Raw genomic sequence first — 7500 nt, 5'->3', positions numbered from 1 at the left:
GGTTTTTCTTTTAAAGTACGAGTGCAATTGTTGTCTATGGAGTGTAATGTGGAAATCTATTCTACATACATTTGTAGGAATTGTTTGTCAGTGCTGAAGAAACGAAAGCATTCCTGACGAATCTTCACGAGGTGAATATAGCACGATTCAAAAGATTGCTCACTTGAAAACGTCACCGGCTATCCCCTTACCAGTCGATGTAACCTCAATGCCTTGCTTCGACCAGCCTAGCCATTCTCATGAAGAATCTACAAAGCGTATTGCCCTGGAAGACTGGAGATCGGGACTGCTCTGAAGATCAGGGGGCCGTTTCTCGAAAGTGCCGTAACTTTACGGAAATTTTCGAGTGTCATAATTCCCTTTGTCTCTCAAGAATGGAGAGGATTTAAGTCGTGAAACCTCACAGTTATTTTTATTTCTGTTATGTTGAAAACGTGCTAAAAGATCGGCTTTCCAAAACAAGCGGTGGCAATTTCACAGATGGTTTTTCGGGCCCGAAAAGTTTTCGGGACTTTCGAGAAACGGGCCCCAGGGTCGCACACGGTTGGAAGACTTGCAAAGGAAGGCAACCTTTCCTTTAAAGAGTGCTTCTATCGCTATAAAGCCAAGGAATCTTAAAACTATCAGAGACGCTCGTCGATGCACTTTTGGAATCTGCCTCATTTACCACCGTTTTGAAAATTTAGCTCAAAAGAAATATGAGCCCCGCAAATTTTGGTCACTGTAGATCATTCATTAATTTTTGCAAAACTTTTCCGAAACACGATTACTAACGGTAAATTTGGAGAGTGGACGTCTGTACACAGGCTACTTCCATTCTTCCCTAGAGCGCATAACATTTTCTTTAAAGTTTAAGTAAATTTTTTATTAGTGTGGAAGGAAAGTGAAGCAAATTGGCAGAAATCGTCTTTAATTACTAAGGTTAAGGACGTTGCCTACTATTGCTATTGCGCATACGTTCTGCGCATCTCGAGATAGTCGGATTTCTTATGGATGGTGCTTATTAATACAGGGATATTTTTGCGCGGTTTAAAACTATGCTGAGAAAGCAGATCTTAACAAGTGTCATTGAAATTCAAAAAGAAAATTGGGGGTAACCATTCATTTTTCAGAGATAATTAAGCTTCAATTTGGAAAAGAACGCCATACATTGCTTTGTATTTTAAAGCTTTTTACAAATATTGTTGATTAATTATCTTCGAAAAATGCTTTGGGACACTTTTCAGCAAAAAAGCAACACAAAAACAAAAAATTAAAAAAAATAGGGGCCTGGCCCATGGACCCGGTCCAAAAGGGAGGTCCATGTTTTGTCCTTTCCCCTGATGAATTGTTTGTTCCGTACTTGGCAAATTAAAAAACTCCCTCTTCTAAAATGTATCACCCTACTTCTGCGCCACATGGTATTCCGAGTGTCCTTGTCGATGGCAAAGGAAAGAAGGACGAATAACTTCAAAGCTAGCCATAATATAAAGCCCCGCTTCTGAGATATTGAAAGTTGACCTTTGGTAAGGAAACAACGCCCCCAAATGCCATTAGCTCGGTTTAGCGTACCTTGGGTACAACCTTACCCAACGGATTATCACGTGCGCACCATGCCTTGACATAAATTACATTTTATTATATAAACACCAATGAAATACCAAGTGAGCTTTCGCGTGGAAATATAGTATCTTCACAAGTAAAGATAATATGTTATCTTTACACGTGAAAAGATCACTTTTGCTACGATTAGATATAAAAAAGCGCCTTTCGATGCCTTTCGTGAAATGATTTAGTATTTCATTGGTGTTTATATAATAAATAGTATATTACATGGCCGCTTGAAGATACGAAATTTCTCTTCTCGTGTTGAAAAATATTTCACTCGTTCGCCCCGCTCACTCGTGAAATATTTTTCAACAATCGAAGGGAAATTTCGTATCTCCGCGCGGCAATGTAATATCCTCTATATGTCTAGCCATGTTGTCTGGTTTGTTGAAAAATCTTTATGTTAATGAGTAATGTAGACAATCTTCGCAGTAGTAAGCTTAAGTTGTAGCAATAAATTGGATTAACCAGGAACTTAAAGAAATATTTTTAGCTTCATAAAAAAAACAACTTCGAATACGCGGATACGCAGTGGGCAAGTGCTTAGGCCAAATCGTTGAACTGGCCGCTTAGGCTTAATCAGGAATGCTATTTCGAGAAAAGTGTACTGTAACCAAACCGTAAAATGAAAGCTAGCAGTAGTTTGTAATTCAGTTTTATTTTGGCGTATATTCCTCACACGATCTCGTAAAAAGTGTAGTTAACCGAACCGTAAATTGAAAGCTAAAATCACTTAAACCAGCGCTTAGACTTAATCAGGAATCGAGTGCTATTCCGCGAAAAGTGCAGTTAACCGAACTATAAAATGACTCGATCATCGCGCGTTAAGAACGAAAAATACATATACATCAATCTCCTTCGCTCTTTTTGTTTGGTGCTTCAGAAAGGAGAAAGAGTGGGAACCAGGAAAACGAGTGCGTATCCACGTTTCCGCGTATCCACTAAGCTCGATGTTTCCACTGCGTATCCACGTATCCACCCAATTTAGGTTATAGGTTCGAGATAGCAGGGTATTCTGCAGTTAAGCTAAAGGTTTTATTGTAACAAAGAACGTATTTGCTATTAGAGGTAAAAAACCCTTCCTATTTCATTGCGTGCGTGAAAACAAGAAACCCAATTCGTATCAACTATAACTACTATAGGCAAGAAAATAAATTCAGGATCAAACCCTTTTCGGAAGAATCTTTTCCTTAAATAATGAGGCAAAACAGACTACAAGCTTTCTTTCAAAATAATTACTTGACTAACGAGAACAAGCTTTCTTTCAAAAAAATCTTCACTATCACACTTCCAATTATGTTTTACCTGAATTCTGTGCATATTGAGTAAAAAATAAATGTAAATAGCCAGACAACTGAGATGTGTCATCACTGTGTCGCATCTCAGTTGTCTGAGATGCATTCAAGGCGTTCGATTCCCTCGATGTTTTTTAAGCTCGTTTGGTTTCAGTTTTGTACATAACATCTCAATTAGTAAGAAAAATATTAATTTAGAAACAAAGCTCTCTCAGTTGATTCGGAGAGAAGATTGTAGTCGAAGTCTATTACTCGTCGCTTTTAAGATTCCAGATATTTATCTTTCCCCGCCTGTCTTGTTTATACATTGACTTTCCACTCCATAAGGGTTTATTTTGTTTAAATATCCACTAAAACATCATTCGCGTTACAATGACTTTCGGCGTCATTGCAGGTTAATAAAATGTTCTGTTTTATTTCATAGGTACTGAGATTTATGCACGAAAGTCACAGTGAATAAAATTCGTACTGATTCTAAATGTAGCCAATCAGGAACACGAACGACAAAATAGCCCTTTTCACGGTTAGTTTTACTCATTTGCATTACAATATAATCTAGCATGTGTGTGAGGCAATTTCGGGCTGTTTTGTAGTTTAACCCGAAGTTGCCTCGCATCCACGTTAGATTACATTGTAATGCAAATAAAAAAAACTAACCGTGAGTGTAATGTGAAGTGCTAAGTTTCTACCCCATGTGAGCGTTAGTCCTATTGACGGAAATGGGCCCACACAAGGACAGAGAAAAACTCTGACCAGGGTGGGAAATGAACCCACGACACACAAGGAACGAACTAAAAACACTCTTCACTTTGGACTATTTTGGAATATCTGAAACACAGTAAGTGTTGTAAATTTTATTAAATAAATTGTTGGTTGGGCGATTTTAAACCACCGTTGATTGCTTTCATCACCCCACTCCATTTGTGCGAAATAAAATTGTCTATCAAACGCTACCACGAAAAAAACCTCAGTACCTATGAAATAAACACATTACAGCATGGAAAATGAATAAAAATCGTACGCGCGCATTTTCCATAAAGTAATCTCTATGTGTCCACCGGATAAAATCTACGCATTTCTTACACCCCCTGAAACCAACCAAACATACACTCAAAAGACTTCACGCTCAAAGACACTACTTAGCAGGGTCTCGGAAAATTTTAGTACGAATTTTATATTTCACGGGTCACGCAGGTGTAGTGTGTCGCGAACCTATGTTACCCAGAGAGCAATGCCTTACGAGTGAGATTGTGCGCACTTAAATAAAAAGCCACGAGTTGTGTTTGACACGGTGTTTTTTCTAGTTACTCTCTGTTTAATCGGGACTCAATCGCTATATACTATATAAAAATAATTGCTACGTTAACTGACCCAGGACCGCCATCCGGTGGGACAGATTCTTCTAATATGTATGAGAGAGCTCTTCGTACGCTACATTTGTACTTTAAACCACACGTCAGCATTCCGTATGAATGGCATATATATTTCGTCAAATGCGCCAAAAGCATTCTGAAACTGTCGACCAGCTTGTAACCCGATTACGGTGACAGGCAGAAAACTGTAAGTTCGAGGAAAACAGAAACGAGCAGACTCGTGAGCCGGTGATTTACAAGTGCCGATCAAGTAAACTGAGGAGGACATTTCTAGAAAAGGGCCAATATTTAACTCTGGAAAAGGTTCAGCTGATCGCTCCTTAATCGGAGGCAGCGGAGGTTCAAGTAAAGAAGATGGAATCGAACATAGGGTCAGTGAAACTCATAGAAAGAGTGGCAGATGTTTCCATTGTAGAAAGGAAGGTTGTAAGTGCCACAGCCAGGGCCACTTTGCGACCTCATGCAAGACAAAGAAAACTGGAAAGCATGAACCTGAATCTTGAAAAGGCAACAAGGGTCGACAAAAAACAACCATCAAACAGTGACTTCACAATGTACATCATGCAGAGGATAATGATGAGTATGTTTTCTCTGTTTCAGAAGGTTATGTCTGTGGTGTTGAAAGTGGCACTGTTCAGTTAAGGGTCGGACGGGCAACTTTAAAGGAGCGTCGTGCAATGATGTTGACAAGGAGACATGGCAAGATCTTATAATTAAAAGACAGGGCATCAATGTACATCACGAAAGGGAACGCACAATGTTTACCCGTACGGTGCTACCGGAGCTGCTCGATACGCTAGGAAAGTTTAAGTCACTCGTCAAGCTCAACGAGAAGGATATTGAAATAGAGTTTATTGTAATTAGTGGAAGGAGAAGGTCCCTTCTTGGTAGGAAGACCGCTCTTGAACTTGGAGCACTCAAGATTGGATCTCAAGTGAATAGTATTGACTCGTCCTTCAAGGTCAGATTTCAAGAATGTTTCAGCGGCCTTGGGAAGTTGAAGGACTACCAGGCGAAAATCCATGTTGACGCGAATGTCCTTCCAGTGGCACAGATCCCCAGGCGTGTTCCTTTCAGCTTGAGGGAAAAGCTGGAAAGTAAGCTGATGGAACTCCAAGATGCAGATATTATAGAGAACATGGAAGGCCCTACCTCAGGGGTCAGTCCAGTTTGCGTGGTCCCCAAGCCATCGGGAGAAATAACACAATGCGTTGATATCAGGAGGGCAAACCAAGCTATCTAGAGGGAAAAACATCCGATCCCAACTGTCGACGAAGTCCTGCGGAATATGAATCAGGGTACAATGTTTAGCAAGTTATATCTCAAATGGAGATTTCATCAGATCGAGCTCGCTGAAGAATCCAGGGAGATTACCACTTTTACCACATATGCAGGCCTATTTCGCTACAAGAGGCTGATGTTCGGGATCAGTTCGGCACCTGGACCGTATCAACACATAATCCAGCAATTATTACATGATTGCGAGGGGGCAAGCAATATTGCAGAAGACATCATCTTCCACGGCCGAAGTGTTGATGAGCACGACAAGAGGTTGATACAAGTTTTTCAAAGATTGGAAGGTTAAAGGCCTCGCAGTAAATCCAGACAAGTGCCACTTTTGAATTCCACGAATCACCTTCATCGGACCTCTCCCCTCGGGGAAGCACCTTTTCGTTGTTGTGGACTATTTAAGTCGCTTATATGTAGGTTTAGCCAAGCGTAAAAGCGGAGCTCCCTTTTCTAACCCCAGAAAGCAATATAGTGTAATGACTTGAACACGTAAGTAATAATTAGGGATTGGAAGAGTGCGTGTGTGTTTGCGTGAGGGTATAGCGCTGTAAGTATTGTTGTTATCTTATTGTAAGTAGTGTAACTATTGTATGGTGTATTGTAATGATAATAGTGTAGGTATCGAATTGTAAGTAGTGCTAGTATCGTAGTGAAAGTATTTGTAATGTAAGTAGTGTAAGTATCATAATTGTAAGTATCGGAACGTAAACAGTGCCCGAACACTCCCGTCCCCAGAGGCTCTCCTGCCTCCCCACCTCCACCCCGACAGTCTGTACGGGCGAACGGATGCAAGTGACGTCATAACCAAAATTTCTCGCATGTGTAGATTTCCCAAAAAATCTTACCCATGCTGCTCTGCTGGCGCGCTTGGCGCGCCTGGGCTCCGCTATTACAAAGTTGCTATCATAAAGTCGGTAGCATCAAGTAACCTTATCGACCATCTCGAAGGCATGTTTTCCACCCGTGGTATTCCTTGCTCAATCAAAACTGATAACGGGGTTAAGTTTATTTCACAAGAGATAGAGTCATTCTTTAGAGACAACCACATTGATCATCGAACTTTCAACCCACTTTGGCCTCAGGCAAATGGCAGGGTCGAAAGACAAAATCGCAGCCTTCTAAAGGCCATCAGAACTGCACAAACAGAAAGAAAAGAGTGGCGAAACGAGCTGTTAAAATTCCTCATGGCATATCGAAGCACTCCTCATGCTACCACTGGAATGAGTCCAGCTCAGCTGTTATTCGGGCGTGAGATTCGTACCAAAATCGCAAGCCTAACTAAAGGCCGTTCCCGGACAGCAACAGATAGGATATCCAATGACAATGATGCAGTTGGTAAACAGAAAGGCAAAGACTATGCCCACTATCATCGGAATGCGAAAGAAAGTCATCTGGAACAGGGAGATAAAGTCTTAGGCAGACCAAAAAGGAAAAGCTAGATACACCCTTTGCACCGGAGCTGTGATTCGGTATAGGCATGAAATTTTTTTTTTCATCTCTTTCATGCAGTAATTTTATCCCAGGACATGTGCATGCATGATATTCTTTCTCCGTGTAACATGCTTTCTTTGGGGTCACAAAAGGGGCGAGACATTTTTTCCGCAGTGGTCGTGTGCATAACCCTAAACCCCAGGTTATCGGCTGACATGTAAAACGATGACAACTGGCTAACCAGTCATAACAACCTTCCTTCCCCCACCGATGAAAAAAGGTAAATTGTAGGATTGACTTGTGGCGAGGAACGGTAAATGCGAGACTGCTTGCGAGACGGCAAGGCTAGCGTTTCTTTTTCGAGCACGAGAAACGTTGACTTTAATTACGAGACTGAGACTTTAAAGTGCTTTACGCGAGAGCGTGAGGCGATCAGACTCGATCAGATTTAGCGGTGGGACGTTTGAGTTTTGAAGGGGTGGATCATGCAATTATATAATAACCAGTTCCGGGACGTTTACAAG

At 41.0% G+C, this 7500-nt stretch overlaps 2 protein-coding genes across 5 annotated transcripts in view; both read left to right on the top strand.

The window, feature by feature from the left end:
• Window positions 1–7500, top strand: part of LOC137967747 (serine/threonine-protein phosphatase 6 regulatory ankyrin repeat subunit C-like) — a 193769-nt gene that overhangs the window by 122185 nt on the left and 64084 nt on the right. The window lies entirely within an intron of this gene.
• Window positions 1–7500, top strand: part of LOC137967752 (perforin-like protein 1) — a 32510-nt gene that overhangs the window by 13329 nt on the left and 11681 nt on the right. The gene's annotated exons all lie outside the window — the stretch shown is intronic.

This window comes from Montipora foliosa, chromosome 8 (assembly GCF_036669935.1).
Source record: "Montipora foliosa isolate CH-2021 chromosome 8, ASM3666993v2, whole genome shotgun sequence".
NCBI lineage: Eukaryota > Metazoa > Cnidaria > Anthozoa > Scleractinia > Acroporidae > Montipora > Montipora foliosa.
The sequence above is the reverse complement of the archived record's forward strand: the minus strand, read 5'-3'. Positions and strand labels throughout refer to the sequence as shown.